The sequence below is a fragment of the Balaenoptera ricei genome, chromosome 6 (assembly GCF_028023285.1).
Source record: "Balaenoptera ricei isolate mBalRic1 chromosome 6, mBalRic1.hap2, whole genome shotgun sequence".
Classification (NCBI taxonomy): domain Eukaryota; kingdom Metazoa; phylum Chordata; class Mammalia; order Artiodactyla; family Balaenopteridae; genus Balaenoptera; species Balaenoptera ricei.
Genome location: NC_082644.1, coordinates 23,411,376 through 23,430,428, shown reverse-complemented (window position 1 = coordinate 23,430,428; position 19,053 = coordinate 23,411,376). Strand labels below are relative to the sequence as shown.

Sequence of the window (19,053 nt, the reverse complement as noted above, 5' to 3'; positions counted from 1 at the left end):
ATTTATTTATTTATGGCTGTGTTGGGTCTTAGTTTCTGCGCGAGGGCTTTCCCTAGTTGTGGCAAGCGGGGGCCACTCTTCATCGCGGTGCGCAGGCCTCTCACCATCGAGGCCTCTCTTGTTGCGGAGCACAGGCTCCAGACGCGCAGGCTCAGTAGTTGTGGCTCACGGGCCCAGTTGCTCCGCGGCACGCGGGATCCTCCCAGACCAGGGCTCGAACCCGTGTCCCCCTGTACTGGCAGGCAGATTCTCAACCACTGCGCTACCAGGGAAGCCCTGTACTTCTTTATCATTTATTCATTTCCCTAGCTCCTCCTTCAAAGTCATTACCTTTCCAGAGTTTGAAATTTTGTTTCCACACTCTTCTAATTGGGAGATGATGTGGAAGAAGATCTAGGAGTAACAGCCCCCCTATTCTTTTATTTTCTCTTTTTCCCTTGAGGGTAGACTGCTGCTTAGTTTTCCTTCTAGTATTTTCTTTCTCAGTCCATACTCTTAGGTTGGTTTTCATACATCACATATAGTGTTATTTTTCATTCTCTCCATTTACTTAGCAGGTTCTTCTGCTTTCAAAATTTGCAAGCATTGCCAAAGACAGCCACGTAAAAGGAAGCTGGGGGCACTGGGGGCAGGCACAAGGAGGAGAGGCAAGAGATAAGAGGTTGTTACCTCAGTAAAACGTGCAGACCCTAAAGCCAGAAGTTGCATAACCACAGTGAAGATCTAGTTGGGTTTAATTTCTATTTAAGTTGCACTTATTGCCAACTTAGGCCAATGCTTGGTTTTGGAGTCTGTATACACAACATTTTTGTTATACATCACAATTTCGCAACCTCTGCTTCAAAAAAGAATAGAATGAGTTTTCTCAAAGTGAGCTTAATTTCTGAACTCTTCGTGATTCATTTATGTACATAAATTCTATGATCCCATTTCATTTTGCACCATATAGGAATACATGGTATAAATGAATGGCTTTTTATTTTCATATTATTAGTACTATCATTTGGACTTCCCTGGTGGCACAGTGGTTAAGAATCCACCTGCCAGTGCAGAGGACACAGGTTCTAGCCCTGGTCCAGGAAGATCCCACATGCCATGGAGCAACTAAGCCCGTGAGCCACAACTACTGGGCCTGTACTCTAGAGCCCGTGAGCCACAGCTACTGAGCCCACGCACCGCAACTACTGAAACCCACGCACCTAGAGCCCGTGCTCTGCAACAAGAGAAGCCACCGCAGTGAGAAGCCGGCACAGCGCGATGAAGAGTAGCCCCCGCTGGCCACAACTAGAGAAAGCCCACACGTAGCAATGAAGACCCAATGCAGCCAAAATAAATTAATTAATTTAAAAAAATAGTATCATGGTCCCATTACAGGCCTATTAACCTCATAAATGTGTCATTAGTCTTTGAAGAAAAAATATGTAAATATGTATATATAATATGAGAATTTCTCTCTAAGCAGGGCTTAAAATTTTTTGAAAAGTTTGACAAAGTATATCACATGAATTCAGATTTACCTCAATGCCAAGAATTATGTTTAGATAGGAAAAAAGAAACTTGTTTTGATCTCAGGTAGAAAATGGTTAGATTACTCTGAGTTTTATGTAGCTTTAAACTTTTTTTAAAACTAGAATGTATTCTGTTTAACTAAAAATGATTTAGAAAATTATGTCTTTGTTTACTTATTGATGACTGCACTCTCATTCTCTTAGCCTTTTGTATTCAACTTCCAGAATCACATTTGTTTAGATCTTGAACAGTGTTATAAGAATTTGATTGGTATTTGTCACCTTTATTTAAAAACTAGCTTCTGCACACTTCAAAGCTATTGATGTCGATTGGTTTGACCAATAACCACTGTTTGATCCCTACAATTAAATTTTGTAGCTAAGGAAACTGTTTTTTCAAATAAGTGATGTGCTTCTGTGACTACTTTTTGGGGGGTGGAAAGCAATCATTTTGTCAGCTCTTATTTGACAAACTGAATAAAGCAAAGATCCATAAATAAAAAAAAAAAAGAAATATGGATAGAAGGGAAGAGGGAATCAATAATAAATTAGCCAGGTAAATATGTCTTAAACAATAGGTTTTAAGTAGACCTAGTATCATTAAGATATTAGTTATTCCTAAATTAATGTATACATGTAATGTGATCCCAATTAAAATAACAACAGTTTTGGCTTTCATTTTTGTTTTGGTGAGTGGTGAGGTGCTTTAGTCAAGCCAATTCGAAAGTTCACATGAAACATAAACAAAAAAATTTAGTAAAACTCTGAATAAAAGAGCAATAAAGAGTAATGGCTCCTACATGATAGTAAACATTCACATCCCTCTCATGTGCCCAGTACATTCACCCCATTCTAATATCCCCCAAAACCTTAACCCATCCCAGCATCAACTCTAAGCTCAAACTCTCACCTAAATATCATCAACATAAAAGGTCCCAAATCTCATCATCTAAATCAGGCATGGGTGAGACTCTGGGTAGTATGGTCCATGCCTGGAAAAACTGTCTCCCCACCTGTGGACCTATGAAACTAGAAAACAACCTTTTGTAATATGGAAGAATCTTTTGTATTCTATTACAAGTTAATCACTAAAGGGGTGTTGCCTATAAGCTTGAATTATACATAATGGCCCATCTCTGGGAACCCTGCTTTCCAGGTAATGAGTATTAAGCTAAAATACCTTTGTTTAGCTCACAGGAAACATCCTGATCAGGCCCACCTGTGAATGACTGCAGGGAGGAAAATATTAACACATCCCCTCCAGAGGCTGATGGGAACTAGGAAGTGTTTGACTTTACTCCCTCCCCTTTTAGTATAAAAGGAGCCTGAATTCTAACTCAGGCAAGATGGTTCTTTGGGGCATAAGCCCACCATCTTCTCGGTCTGCTGGTTTTCCAAATAAAGTCGTTATTCCTTGCCCCTACAACTCGTCTCTTGATTACTGGCCTGTCGTGCAGCGAGCAGTATGGTCTTAGACTTGGTAACACTTTCTCTTCCAGAATAGAGTGGTGGTACAGGTACAGAATAGACATTCTCGTTTTCATCTAGGAATGGAAAGGGGTCACCAAGCAACTCTAAGCCCAGCAGGACAAATCCCATTAGGTTTCAAAGAAGATTCTCTGTGGCTTGATGCCCTGTCCTTTGGGCCAATGGTGGTGGCCTTGTTGGCCCCTGGCCCTAAGCCGGTGTCTCTGGGCTCTACTTCCATGTCCACACTCTGCCTTTGGAACTGTTCATCCTTTTTCCTGAAGGTCAACCCATGTTTGTAGCCAAGTAGTTCTATCAGTCCCACAACCTGTTTGTAAAATCTCAGGAGTTTAATAGCCTCCCTTCATTTCTTCCTGTCTCTGTTCCCTTCAGTCCAAGCTGGCAGTGTTTCTGCTGATGTAACATTCTCAAAAACCACATTGGTCTTTGGTGTGTGTCAAGGGGGTCTACTCCATTAGGCAAAAGAGTTCTTCACTGAATCTCCCCGTATAAGCCCATCTCTATTCCGGGCTTCTGCTGAGATGGTTGAGTGGACCCAGGAGTCACCTACATAATCTCTTCTGCAACACGTTTTCCAGCCACACCTTGGCCCTCTCTCCCCAGCACACTTCCCCCAAAAATGAATTTCCTCGTTTCTTCATACTCTGTAATCTGGATTGGCTTGAAACCTTCCAAATAATCAAGGGCTGGTTCCTTTTTGCCTAGTAGTTCCTTGTTCAATTTCTCTCTTTCCTCGGGCATTTTACTATCAGCAGGAAGGAGCTTTGCTTGGAAATCTCTTCAGCTCCATATCCGAGTTTATTGCGTGTAAGTTCTATTTTCCACCCAGAATGAAGGAACACAATTCAGCCAAGTTTTCTGCCTCTTTATAACAAAAATTACCTTTTCTCCAATTTCCAATAATATGTTCCTCATTTCCTTTTAAAGTCTCACCAGAGAGATTTATATTTATAATTATAATCATATTTACATTTATATCAAGATTCTGTTCATGAACAATAGGATGTTCATGATGAGACACTTTCCTTACAATGCTTTTGACTTCTCTCTGAGCTCTCACCAGAATCACCTTTAACATCATATTTCTACTTTCTCATCAAGATGATCTAGGATTTTCCAATCACCAACCTCTAAATTCTCCTAGCCTTTACTCATTACCTAAATTCAAAGCCACTTCCACATTTTTAGGTATCTGTTACTATGGCACCTTAGTTCCCAGTACCAGAATCTGTATTAGTTTCCTAGGGGCTGCCAAAACAAATTTTCACAAACTTGGTGGCTTACAACAACAGAATTGTTTTCTCTCTACAGTTTTGGAAGGCCAGAAGTCAAAAAATCAAGGTTTGGGCAAGGTTAGTTCCTTCTGGAGGCTCTGAGGGACTATCTGTTCCATACCTTTCCCCTAGTTTCTGGTGGTTGCTGGCAATCCTTGGCATTTTCCTGGATTGACCACTCAAATCTCTGCCTCCATCTCCACATGGTGTTCTCCTTTGCGTCTCTGTGTGTGTTCTTTTCTGTTTCTTATAAGGACAATCTCATTTGATTTAGAGACCACTCTCATCTAATGGGATCTCACCATAATCCTTACCTTAATTACATCTGCAAATACCCCAATGCCAAATATGTCACATTCTGAGGTTCTGGGAGGACATGAATTTTGAGGGGACACTATTCAACCCATTATGGTTAGTTATACTTCAAGAAAATTATTATTTTTAAAAAGTTTCCAGAGCTTGCTTATATAAGATAGATAAGATAGTGTATTAGGGCATTTTTCTCCTACTGAAATGTTCTTCTCTAGCCTGTTTGGCCTATTTTAAAATACTGGTATCCACATGGTGATTTAAAGTGATCCTCCTTTTCTGTCAAGTAAATTAGAATTTCTGTCTCATTATGCTCCCAGTGTTGAATTTTCCTTTTGATCTGATTGACTTCTGAAGTGATAAGTTCCCAATTTGTTCTGGTACTTTGAGCATATAGTTGCTGTTTTACACATCAGAGCTTAAGGCCCCCTGAGGGGTTTCTGTGATTTTCCCAGGAATCTTAACAGTAAGTTTCATTCATATTTTCACACCATATTAACTACTACTTTCCAGACTCCGGTTTATTCTACCAATTTGTTGCATTTTCGTTGATGTGTATACTCTATTTCTCCCTCTCTTGGTCTCTCTGTGGAGTACAGAATGGCTGTGCGCTGCTTTTCTCTGTTACGCGGTACTGGTGTGACTGGACCCCTCACTAAAGCAGACTCCCCACCCTTCCTGCCGGGTTCTCCTTAAATTTGTCAGTTTTAAAAAATATTCACCTCATAGCAGACCTTATTATGAGGTCTAACATAACACTTGTAGCCTCAATAAAGCCATTTTTAAAAAACTTGTAATTTCCCAACATTTCATGAAATAAGCAGCTCCACGTTTTTTTTTAATGTTTCCAATATCATGATTTCATCTTTTTGTTATGCTACCTGACCGTGACCAATGTTAATGTTGTGGAGGTTGCTTTCTGATACAAACTAAGTTATAAGAACTTATTTATGGTCAGGAGTATATAGGCAACTTGTGGGCCAAATTCTTCCCCTCTCTTTCAACATTTTATCCAGCCAAGTACATACACATATCAAAATGCAGCCACCAGTGTCATTTAACACTCTGACTTGCTTCCAAATTCAGAGTCTGTCCTTTTATCTCATAACATGGCTGTTACCATCTTGTCCAGAGCCAAGTGTTCCTTGATAATATGCATTCCTTATCAATGCAGCCTCTGCATGGAAATCCCTGAAGATGAAGGTTGGTGTAAACTTTCCTATGTCCATGAAAGTGGTATCAACAGTGTTTGATCCATGAACAAAGTACGTGTGCACTTCTGATGGAAGTTGGGAGAAAATGTGAAAGAGTATAATTGATGGAGCACCCAATGAAATAAAATACAACACTTCAATGTAATGAGTAGCAGGATCTTGATCTACAAGATTTGTAGATCAGGGATATATATATATGTATATGGGAATTAGAGCAAAAATGAGTGGGGATTTTTTGTTTTGTTCTTGAGCTCATAGAGGAGTTGTTAAGAAGACTCTTGCAATCATATCATGGAGGTGCTACACCCACAAAGTGCTGCCCCTTTGGTTTTTCACGAGAGGGAAATATATATATATAAAACCTTTATATATATATATATATATATATATATATATATATATATATATATATTTCCCTCTCATAAAAATAATATATATACATTAATATTATAGTAAATTATTATATATTGTGAAATATTAATATTACATTAAATTATTATCTTTAAAATTATTATACAATATATTAAATTATTATATATTCTGTATATTATATTAATAATATATATTTCCCATATATATAACCTTTTTATATATATAGATAGATATACACATAACCTTAATTGTTTTGGGGCTAGTATTTCTTGCAATTGAGTGCAGTTTCCAGTTTTTCACTCCCATTCTGGCTTCCCCTCAAAGAATAGTTCTTATGCTTAAACAGAAGTTACTAAAAATCTCAACATAATTCCCTACTACTCTTCTTGATATAGATAGATAGATACAGATAAACATATAGATATAGATAAAACCAATCAACATTACATTGTATAATTGTGTGGTGATGAAATGCAAAGCAAATTTATTTTTATTTATATTCTCATATAAAATATCAATAAAATAAGTTCCATGTAAGTAAAAGTCAAAAAAAGTATGAAAACTAAATAAATATTCACGCCAGTGAGTTCAGGTAAGGTTATGTTGTGGTATAAAAACTCCAAAAATCTTAGCTGTTAAACAACAAAACTGATTTCTTAGTTATATGATATGTCAAATACATATCATATAGGTTGGCAAGGACAGGGAGGCAAGACTTCACTTGACTGATGCCAAGAGATCTGATCTCCAGTGATTTTTTTTAATGATCTCTCTCGTTGAGAAGGGTGGCATTTGTCTAAAAATCCTTCTCTGAGATCTCTGTCTTTCAATGTATGAATCTATGTAACATCTCAACAGCAGTTAAGAAAAGTGAGTGCTTCTACGTGAAACTGGCTTGAATATTTAGATGAAGAGAACACAGTTTAAATTTTAAACAAAGTGAATACTCTCTACTTACAAGGGAGTGAGCTCAATGGACATGTAACTACAATCTTGGTATTAGAAATATGTCTTCTCAAAATAACATTACAGAAATACAACTTGAATTTGCTAAAATAAAAAGAGATTGTTTCTCTTTTCTCTGCTTCCCTATATGTGTGTACTTTATTCTTATCCTCCTGGGGGGGATGGCTTTTTTGTTCCTTCAATGAATGTGGGTACCTAAGATTATGTCTTTGGTTCATGAGATGAATCAGATGGGAGTGGGAAAGTGAAACATTTTAGTCTCATTTTAGATTCCTAGGGAAGAATCATGATCATCCAACCCTAGGTCAGAAGCTCATCCCTGATGAATCAACCAGAGGTTCGTTAGCTAAGAATATGACACCCTCTGTAGAGATCATGTGGATGGAAGGCGTTGCAGAGATGAACAGGGTAGAAAGTGTCTCCCAAAAAGAGAACACTGGACAGATAGAACAATAAGTGTCCAGAAAAAAAACAAAGAAAAAGACCCTGAAAAGAAGGTGAGTTACACATCACTGAAGAGTTAGCCAGAAGGACAATTTCATCTAATAGACATTGGGGGTTCAGGGGAAAGGAGTGGTCACAGGTCATTGTTACCAAATGACCCAAGGACTCAGGAACTCTTCTTCATCTCCCAAAGGAGCTTGAGACCGAAACTCAAGAGCACTCCTTGTGTCAGCAGGAAGGAGGTACCACCTTCCCCACATCCACCCTCCTCTTCCTCCTTACGTTCATTAGGAGTCCCTAAATGGGCACATTGGTCTGAATTTTGCCCATTGCCTCCACTGTGTAGTATTTTCTTGTCGCTTTAATTTTCTAATTTTTGTACATGCAGTGTCTTTTCTTGCCTCTTAAAATCATAGATGAATCCAGGGTTTATTTACTTAAAACAGAAAGGTAATTTTCAGCAACTTGGGAATTTTCTTGTCTGTACCCAACACTATCATGGCCTATTTTGAAATGTGAAAGAACATGATGATTCCCAGCCTTAGTCTAACAAGGAGCTAAGTAACTCTGCAATGAAGCAAAATTCTAGATATTTAGCATTACTTTTCTTGTTAAAAAATTTTTTTTTAATATTTGGTTTTACCTGTGTTTTCTTACTGCTTTACCCCACTCTAGTAGAGGATTACCGCCCCCCAGTAATAAAAAGAAGCAAGCATAAAACTTGGAAGAAACCCTCGAGAATACATAAAGAAAAGCGAAATATTTGGATTATTGGTGGAGCTTTTCCCATTTTGTTTTCTACATTCACTATTTAAAATATGCTTCTTACACATAGAAGGGCAGCAAAATGCAATGGCTCTAACAACTTGCAAACATAAAATGTTAATTAAAATTTGTGGCTCTCAAAGTTTCTAATGGCCTATAAAATTCATTCTGCTATCAGAATTTCAGTTTCTGTTCTCTTTTCTTGATTGTATCTCTAATTATAGACTATAAGCTAAAATAATTTTATTTTTATATTTTACAAGAGCTATAAAAGAAAACCACCAAATGTTTAAAAATATAAATGGCTTCCTAAGATTGTTGGTGCAAATACTATTAAATAATTTGGTTTCACTATGAAGTGAAGACTTCTAACAGAAATGACTGTGCCTTTATTTCATGGATTAGAATTTAGGGAAAATAATTTCAAATACTGATAAGGTCTAATTAAATTATGGACATAATTCCATCTGTAGGTGATGATATTACATATTCATTTTCTTTTTTATCTAAATGGCACAAGAATGTGACAGGAAAAGGTGAGTTATCACTCCATTTTTTGAGTATACATACAAGTTTGGTTTCTTAATCTTACATAGTAGTTAAGAAGTCGAAATGATGACAAAGAAGAGTCAGAAATCAAGACAATGGTGATACTAATAGCTGCCATTCATTAACTAGCCCCATACACCACGCACTGAAACTCCACTTTTTACCACAACACTGAAAGTTACCATTTTATTTTTTTACCAGCTTTATTGATGTATATATATCATATATATACCCATAGAATTATATATTATATAGTATAAATATACATATATATATATATACCATAAAAGTCACCAAATTTAGGTGTAAAATTCAGTAGTTTCTAGTAAATTTGTAGTGTTGTACAACTAAGACCACAACCCAACTTTAGAACATTTCCACCCCCACATAAAGATCCCTCGTGTTCATCTGCAGCCACTCTTCATTCCCACTCCAATTCTAAGTGATCACTAATGTACTTTCTGTCTCTACAGATTTATATTTTGTGGATATTTCATATAAATAGAATTCTATAATCTGTGCTTTTTAGAATTTACTTATATCTGAGGTTCATCTGTGTTGTAACATGGATGGGCATTTGTATTATTTCCACTTTTTAGCTGTTGTAAATGATCTGCTGTGACCATTCATGTACAAATCTTTGTACAGACACACATATTTTTATTTCTCTTGGATGGACGCTCAGGAGTTAATTTTCAAATAAGTGAAAGCGGCATCTTTTTATATTCCCTTGAGCAACGAATGAGGGTTCCAATTTCTCCACATCTTCTCCAGCACTTGTTATTGTCCAGTGTTTTTATGTAGTCATTCGAGTGACAGTGAATTAGGATCTCACTGTGTTTTTTACTTGCATTACTAAAATGTCTAAAAATATTGAGAATCATGTATGTGCTTGGTCATTCCTATATATGTCTTCTTTGATGAAATGTCTATTCAAAAATAGTTGTTTATTTTTTATTGCATTTTTCTCTTCTGGTAATTGAGTATGCTTTTAAAATATATTTTAGATACAAGTCATTTATCATATATATGCTTTGGAATTTTTTTCTCCCAATCTGTGGCCTGTTTTTTCATGTATTAATGATGTCTTTTGAAGTTCAAAATGTTTGAATTTTGATGAAGACCAACTTATCTTTATTTAATCACTTGTGCTTTTGATGTTGTATCTAAGACTTTGCCTAACCCAAGGTCACTCTTTTACTTTACTTTTACTGAAGAGGAAACTGAGGTTTGGCAAGACCAAGGAGACACTTACATGCAAGACTGTGTTCCTCTGCAGGATATTGTCCCTGCACGACCTTCCTCTCCACTCACTGCTACCAGTGTAGAATTCAAGTGAAGTCTGATACTGGGCCAGGTTTTTTGCAAGCTGAAACGTTTCTACAGGCAGCATACCCATTTTGAGTGACTGAAGTTCACACAAAAGGACCAGATGTGTCTATCCAGAAAACTCTCCTCTAGTTTCTTCTGTGTACCTTTGGGATGAAGGTAAGAAACGTACCTAGAATATAATTTTTTACTAGGGAGTTTGAATGAGATAATGCAACTCTGCTTTTAGAGCATGAACTTGTTGATCAGCCCTGTCTGCAGCTGGCTGAGCTGTGGTCCTTACTGGGGAGGGAGGAACCTCATCAGGGCATCCTGGTCTCAAGTGGGCCTTCTGGGTGTATGAAGTGTGAGATCCATGCTGGATACTCATGAGACGATATTCTATGTGAATTTGTCAACATTAACCTTTTTACTTCTACCAAATTACTATTTGGAAGTTCAACTATGTACTCAAACTTGAAAGGTTCTGTAAGCAAACACATAGTACAAGTAAGTTTCTGAGGACCATTTAATCATCCCAAAATGGAAAATAATTTTCTTTGAGTTTAAGACCTATAAAAGTATACATTTAAGCTCAACACTGTCCTCTAAACTTTTAAAAAATTTTCTATACAAAAAATTTTTATATGAAAATCAAAACAAATGATTAAATTTGGAGTGATCAAAAATTTCAACTGTATTATCAAATTAGAAAAATGGACTATGTATTGTGACATGCCAACAATTAAGGCTAATCGCAGTGTATGCTGGTTTGATGTTAAAACTGACCAGAGAAATTTTATGATGAATAAATTGTGGAGACTGGCTCATTTTGTATATTTAGAGAGCATTTCAAAAAAGTGTTCTTATGGGAGGCAACCTCTAAGGTGACCCCCAAAGACCCCTATCTGCTTGTATCCCCACTGTTGTGTGATTCCCCCTTCCCTTAAATATGGGCTAGACTTATTGACTTCTTTCAAACAAATAGTATATAGCAGAAGCATGAATAGAGGTACTGCTTCCAAGATAAGTGACAAAATGACCTGCTCTCCCTCTCTTACTCACTTGCTCTGGAAGAAGCCAGTTTCATGCTATAAGCTGCTCTATGGACAGGCCCACATGGTAGACACTTGGCCTCTTGCCAACAGTCAGGTAGGCCCTGGGGCTGGGGAGTGTCATTCTCTGGCCCTGGGGAGTGGCCATATCTTCAAGGGATCCTCAGCAATGAGAATTTTCAAATCTACAGAAAAGTAAAAATATCCTTTAAATCAGTATGACTTTTGGAAAAACTAATTATTCCAATTACATGGAGACTGGTCAAACCAAGAGAGGGTGAGTTCATTTTAAGTATCCCTCTATTCTCCAAGCATGTTACAGGTAAGGGCTAATGAGAAAACGCTATCAGCAGCCAATGTCACCGCACTAAACTCTGTGGGCAATGAGCTCTGACCACCATGCTGACATCATAATCTAAACAGTTCCTGGCACTGTTTTACTTGAGGGCTGCACTGAGGGACCAAGGATGTCTTGCTCATTCAAACTGCACATTCTTAATACTTGATGTTCTAACTACTAGAATTTAGGGGTTTATTTTATATTCTTGGTTCAGTGGTAGCTTACTTATTTAGCAAAGGACACAATTCAAAATCAAGCAATTAAAGGGAGCAAAATTTCTTATAACTTATCTCTCTTCAGTTATATTATAATGAATGGTTCTAAGCTACTAGGTATGGAGAACACAGCAATGATGAAAATGGAAATAAACAGGGTATCTTTCAAGGCAGCGCGACTCAAAATGTGCTGATGACTGCAGCATCAACAACATCTTGTATTAGAAAAGCAAATTCCCTGCCCCTAGTCCCAAAATACTGGATCAGAATCTCTGGGTCTGGGGGGGTCCTCCCAGTGATTCTTACGTCCTCTGAAGTTTGAGAAACACTACACTAAAGAATTTGCTTTCAAAATGTGGCCTTGTCCTAGAACCAAGAGAGTCTCCAAGACTGGCTAAAATTTGATAGCAAATGTAATATAGAATTCTATATTTTTCATTTTCCATTCTGCTGAGGATTAGATGTTAGTAAACCAAACTGGACTTATGATTATTCATAATTTGTGGTTATTCATAATATTATGGTTATTCATAATTTGTATTCATAACCTAAGATCAATTATTCGAGTTTAGTGTCGAAACCAGTTTCACTATGTATTTTAGAAATCTGGTTGCAAAACTCCTGCACTAGAAAATAGTCAAAAGTTCCACGTTTTTTCAAGAATGACATTTGGTTATCAGCGCATCATCAGTATACACAGTGGGACTGGTGAAATCTGTTGCTGACTGAGAGGCCAGATTTAGAAGGAAGAATTAGGCCTCATTAGGTATAGTTAAGCAATGAGATCATGCATCTAAGAGAAAAAGCAATAAATCTTTCTTTCTTTCTTTCTTTTTCTTTCTTTCTTTTTGTTTATATTAATATTTCTTTGCCTCTGTCAAGAGAAGTGTTACTGCCTGGGACCTTTCCTGGTCCCCAGGTTTTGGAGGATCTGAGACTGGAGGGAATAAGGATGGGGGTTGGTACATTCCCCACCTTGAGTTCAAGGATATGGAGGGCAGTGCTTTGTGTGGGGATGCGGGGGAGGAGTAGGTCTGATGGTTCAGGACTCAGAGAAGACTGTGTGAGGAGTTTCTGGAAGGAAAAGAAGTTTGTTTTTTTTTTTTTTTTAAAGCACTTTTCTTTTTTTTTTATAGCTACTTTATTTATTTATTTTATTTTATTTTTGGCTGTGTTGGGTCTTCGGTTCATGCGAGGGCTTTCTCTAGTTGAGGCAAGTGGGGGCCACTCTTCATCGCGGTGCAGGGACCGCTCTTCATCGCGGTGCGCGGGCCTTTCACTATCGCGGCCCCTCCCGTCGCGGGGCACAGGCTCCAGACGCGCAGGCTCAGTAGTTGTGGCTCACGGGCCCAGCTGCTCCGTGGCATGTGGGATCTTCCCAGACCAGGGCTCGAACCCGTGTCCCCTGCATTAGCAGGCAGATTCTCAACCACTGCGCCACCAGGGAAGCCCGGAAAAGAAGTATTGAGACAAAATTTCCCTTCTTCCCCAGTGAGGCTGTGAGTCCCTCTGAAAAATTCTTTGCATTTCTGGAAACATTTTTTTTTTTTTTTTTTTTTAATCTGTGCAGCAAGAGTAACTTTTTCTAGCAAATAAAACTGTGAACTGGAAAAATGAATAATCAAAAGAGGAGGGCCTAGGTGGAAAGGGGATTTGGTGATCCCCAGGATCAGCCTGGCATCTTCCTATCTACCTGCCCAATTTAGTATCTTTCAATTCAGTCATGAAGGGGTTTCCAGGGCCTCTAAAGTGGATGTGCCATATGCCCTGACCTGGGAATTTTGCTCTCTCCTTCAATTTAAGACATCTTTAATCCACCTCTCTCTTCTCCCCAAATTTCAGTCCTCCCTGTGTTATGGTCAGAGATGGTCCCTTTCTCGTGGATTTCTAGGATAGAGACGTCTGCCCCTTTCTTCATACTCATTCCCTTTATTCTACTGCCCTAAGTCTGATGATTATGTTTACCTTTAATTCACCGGGAGGAGGATGTCATGAGAAGGTCGGTGAGGGCCAGGCCTGGGGAAGCGCCACTGGACTGAGGAAGGAGGCTTTGGGTAATATTTCAGAGAAGAGCCTCTGGAAAGGCCGTTCAGTGGGCTGCTTCCTGCCTCTTCCTCAGCTTTTATTTCCAGACTCCATCTACCTCCTCCTTCAAGAATCTTCTGCCTCAAACTAACCTTGCTGCTGACCTCAATCTCATCATCTACTACCTTTAGAGTATCTAGATTCACTGATTCCCAATAACTGATCTCTTCCCTTTTCCTCATTTCCAATAGTTAACAGTTTCCGTCACCTTTGAAATCCCCTTAAAATGCTGATGTCTGTCTCCTAAAACCTGCCATGCTCTTGCCTACCTCTGTTTATCCTGTGTGCCTAGTGGCCCCTGCACATGTCTTTCCCACCAGAGACAGGGAGGTCCCTGTCCCCTTGCTCATGCTATGCTCTCGGCCTCCTACACGTGTCTGCTCATGTTACTATTCTCCAAATTGTCAGTCCTTCTTTAAATTTATGTAATTCCGACACATGCTTAAGAACTAGTGATTTATTTTCTAGTCTTTAAAGTATCTACCATGACCTCTACCTAGTTGAATACTTTTTTTCCCCAAATTCTTTCTGCACTTCTAGTGAATTACAAATGGTTGCAAGCCATGATTTATATACATTTGCTGTTGGCCATTGGGCTATTAACAAATGATATATTGCTGATTGAGATAGCAACATTTGGAATATATAAGATGGTTTTTAGTACCTGATAAATAGAAATTGTCCCCCAAATAGGTGTTACGTGGTGAATAAGAGGTGGTGGGTATGCAGAATAAATCTGATCCTACTGAGAAAAATATTTCTGTATTGAAAAATCACTGTGAAATGCAGGTAAGAGTCGGATCATATTCTCTTGGAATTGGTAAAGTGCTAGAATTTTATAGGTGACAGTGAGTGGCCTGGGTTTTCCCTTTTTGCATCTAATATTCCAGACTTGGGTCTGGAGAAGTCAGCACCCATAAATGCCAATTGGAAAAGGCAAAATAGTGTACACAGTAAAATAAAATCCCAATAAAAGCCTGTTCTCTCTAGCTAAAGGACCAGAATAAGTGAGGCCTAAAGATACAGAAAACTTTTAGGCAATAACTGTTCTACTCCCGCCAAACACCACAGAAAAACTACAGCCCCCTCCCCAACCCTACCAGCAAAGTCCAATCTGGGAGTCTAGACTTCCACCCTTGCCAGTCTGCAATGAGGCACCCCAGTGCTAACTCCCCCAGGCCCTGGGTGTCAGAGAAGCCCTGAAAAGGTATTGCCAGAGTCGCTCCAGATCTTTGCTCAAAACCCATCTACCCCCAACTTTAGTAGGAGTGTCCTCGCTCACAACCCTCCAACCCTCCCCACCCCAACCTTTAGCAGGAGTGAACATAAATCCTTAAGCTAAAGGGTCCAGAGATAAGAAAGGAAGCTACACACACAAAAAAAGAAAAAAAAGAAACAGATGGAGCCGCTTGAGACGAAGATGGCAACGAATCTGACCTCCAACGGACCCTGAGTCTCATTATATGTTGATTTTACTACATTAGCATATTAAATGACACACCTACTGGTGGCCAGGACCAGACATTAAGGACCAAAAATGGATATAAAGGGGGTGGTACCCCACTCCCTCAAAAAAGCCCTGCCCCTTCCCTGGTTAACTAAGGCATGTGTCTCCCCATCCTCTGCCTCACTCCTCTTCCCTTTGTCTTTACTCTTTACAGTTAAATCACTTTCACCAGGTGGGTGAGAAGTTGATCTATGAACTTAATTCCTTCTTCTCCATTTTTTTTTTTTTTTGCCCATAGACTAAGGCTTGTGCTGTGTGGATCTCTCGTTATTCTCCTACTCGAAAAAAAGAACCCTGCCCCGCTGAGCTGGGCCTGAACAAGGTCCATATGACTTAATTCTGCAACATAAGGAGCCAGGATATTCATCCTCAGCAGGTGGTAATGCCGGTGGTAATGAGTGACCATCTCAGCAGTGTCCCTGAAGACCACAGAGACCCTGGACTTCCACTTCCACCCAGCAAGAACAAGGCACACTAACCCCTCCCTGCAGAGGTGGTTTCAGAGTCAGGACTCTCACCACCATCCAAAGGTAATGAGGCTCTTCCGTGATGTCAGGTTAGGCAAAAGGAGGAGCAGGAACAAGGCACCCATGCCCCTCCCAGCAGGAGGTATCAGTGAAGGTCCAGTGGGAGCCAGAAATCCCAACCCCACTGAGCAGTAACAAGGAACCCCTCGCTCCCTGGGTGAGAACAGAGACAAATCCAAAACCTGGAGACCATGACCTGGACCCCCATTTCCACCAGGCAGTAATGAGATGGCTTGTCATCCCCTGCTAGAGTGGTGTCAGAATAGGCAAGTCAAACAGAAAATTTATATGATATCCAGAATCTCATAATGTAATACTCAAAACACCCAGGTTTTTATTCAGAATCACTCGTAGTAAGAACCAAGATGATCACAACATATATGAGAAAGGACAAAGACACTCAATGGACACCAACAACAAGATGTCAGACACAGTGGAACCATCTGATTCCAACATTCTTGCATAGCACTGATATTTCATAGGAAAATAAAGAGATCTGATTTATTTGCAGCAAGAACATTCAATAAGTAGGAAATGGGAGAAAACAAAACCACTGTCTTAATTTACTAAAATCTTTACATTGTTTTCTAAACTGCTTTGCAGAGTCTTGCATTAAGAATATGAAATTTAAAGCTGTAGGGAATCCAAAAGGGCTACAGCAGTCCGGTATGAATCATAAGAATTTCTTTATTCCAGGACATGTTTTACTGCCTGGGATATCTACTACTACGGTCTAGAGTTTGGGGAAAGTCCTTAGCTTACCGTCTTGTGGATGTGGATAAATGATGTGGAAGCACTCATAGATTATGGGAAGTTGCATCCTAGACCACTGGGTAAGCTTCATAAATAACAGTGTTAATCACAGAGAACAAGATGGTATGAGATACACTATGTGACATTGCCATGGACCGTAAACCTTTTCAGACAGGGCTGGATGGTGAAAAGGAGGAACCACCCCCGAGTCAGGAGGACCTGGGTTCTGGTCTCAGCTCAGTGCCTGACTGAAAAGAAATTACTTAATCTCTCTGATCATCAGTTTTTTTATCCAGTGTGTGAGATGAGGGATGTCAAAGCCAGTTGTAAAATGCTATCATTCTCACTACGCAATATAAATACCTACAATCTTCACAGTTGTCTTACAAAACAGAACATGTTATGCATATTCAGGATTATTTTGTTACAACTACACAAACAAAACAATCTATGTGTAAAAATGGTATTTAAATTTCTATGAAGACAGTTATGTATTTTAATTTTGATCTTTTTCAGTAGTGTACATTTTAATCTCCTTAAAAGTACCTTTTATGGCTATCGCATATATACCCCAGGGTTGGTTAACTCAGAAAGCCACTAGACTGATGTCATACACATTTGATCTGACGTCCCATCGTGAATTCAGTTTTTCCATTTGTGAGGGTCTCCTGATCCTAAGAGGCTTTGCAGTGGCACACCAGGGACCGGGTGTTGTCAGATCATGGCATAAGACCCACATCTATGAAACAACTACAGTCCAACTCCAAAAAAAGATGTAAGTGGCATGTGTCAAAGAAGAAATAGAGTTCTATATTGCGTTTTAGGTTTAAAAGCTGTCAGAAGTATCTTATTTGAATTCACCTTGTCATAAACAAGGTAGCGGGGAGGGAACAGAGAATCACTGTTTCAAAAGCTAGGAACCTCACTGAAATCATTAAGATGTTGTGAAACAAAGCTTTGGCTCTGGTGTACAAAGAAGCCATTTGAATGTGTTTTTCTGTATCTTCTGTAATACTTTCCAGCAGATAGGGCTCACTTTTTCTTGTTGTTATTGTTATATTACTTTTCCCCAATTGTTTGTTGGCATTATTGCTTTGATTTGTCTTTTAAAATTTGCAAAATAATGTGTGAAAGTTATGCAGAAGACGTAAAGAATAAAAATAAATGAACGCTCATGTGTAACCACTCTTCCTAAAAAGAAAACTTACCCATATCTTTGAAGGTCTCTGTTGGTCCTTCTTTAATCCTAACCTGTTTGTTATTTCCACTGTTTTTCTTTACAGTTTCATCAATATGAATATACTGCTAAATAAGATACTGCTTTGGCTTGCATATTTTGAACTTTAAAAAAATGGAATCGTACTGTATGTATTCTGCAACTTGCTGTTTTGCTCAGTGTTACAGGATTCATTATTACGAAAATTTTACTGTAGTCTATAGTCATTGCTTTATTGTATCCCTTATAAAATTATATTAAGCAAACGCATCCATTCCAATTGATTGGATTGTTTTTCCCCCATTTTTGATATCACAATAAAAACAGCTATGAATATTCTTAAATGAGTTTTCTATATGAAGGAGCTGGAATTTCTCTAGGTTATATACAGTGCAATTGCTGTGTCAAAATGTTTACACATTCACACCTACTAAATTATGAGAAACTGTTTCCCAAGGTGGTTGTAACAATTTACATCCTCACACGCAGTTTAAAGACAATGTCACCTTTTTAAAAATGTGCCCAATTTGGTGTTGTTTGGGAAACGGTATCTCACTGTGTTTTAATTTACATTTCCTTAATTACTAAGGCAGCACACAAAGAAAAATAATTTTAGTTAGTAATAAATGCCAAGAAAAATAAACAAGTCAAGGAGAAACAGATGGAAAGGGGTTACTTCGGAAGAAGGATCAGGGGCGAGGTCTCCCCACGGAGGGTCATCAGTGTTAGAAACAAGTGACGAGATGGGGTGAGCCAGGTAGTGAGGTAGGGGCAGGGGGCTGCAGGGCAGAACAAGTGGGTTCCTGCACTAAGAAGAGGCAGAACAGTCTTTCCTTTTAAGTGCTGAAACTAAGTATTTTTAGCTGATGCGTTAGAGGACAGGCCAGAAGGATCTCAGCTAGACTGGGAGATTTAAGCAGATGGTGTTGAAGAGAAAACAGAGCTTTGGGTATGAAAAGGGGGTGTGTAGGGAGCCATACATGGTGCCTATTTATTCTCTTAATTAGGATCTGAATTACTTTGCATTATATAAAAAAAAAAGAAAATCACATGTGAAAACAAATTTTTAAAAATCCTTGAAAAAAATTAACCTGTCCTGAATTATGCAAATATTTTAAACTTAAAAGAACAATTAAGATCTTTCTAGATTTACACAAT

General features: G+C 38.6%; 1 protein-coding gene across 1 annotated transcript in view; it reads right to left on the bottom strand.

Annotated features, from left to right (window-relative positions):
* The window catches only part of LOC132368247 (receptor expression-enhancing protein 5-like), a 175,652-nt gene that overhangs the window by 156,329 nt on the left and 270 nt on the right, over positions 1 to 19,053 (bottom strand).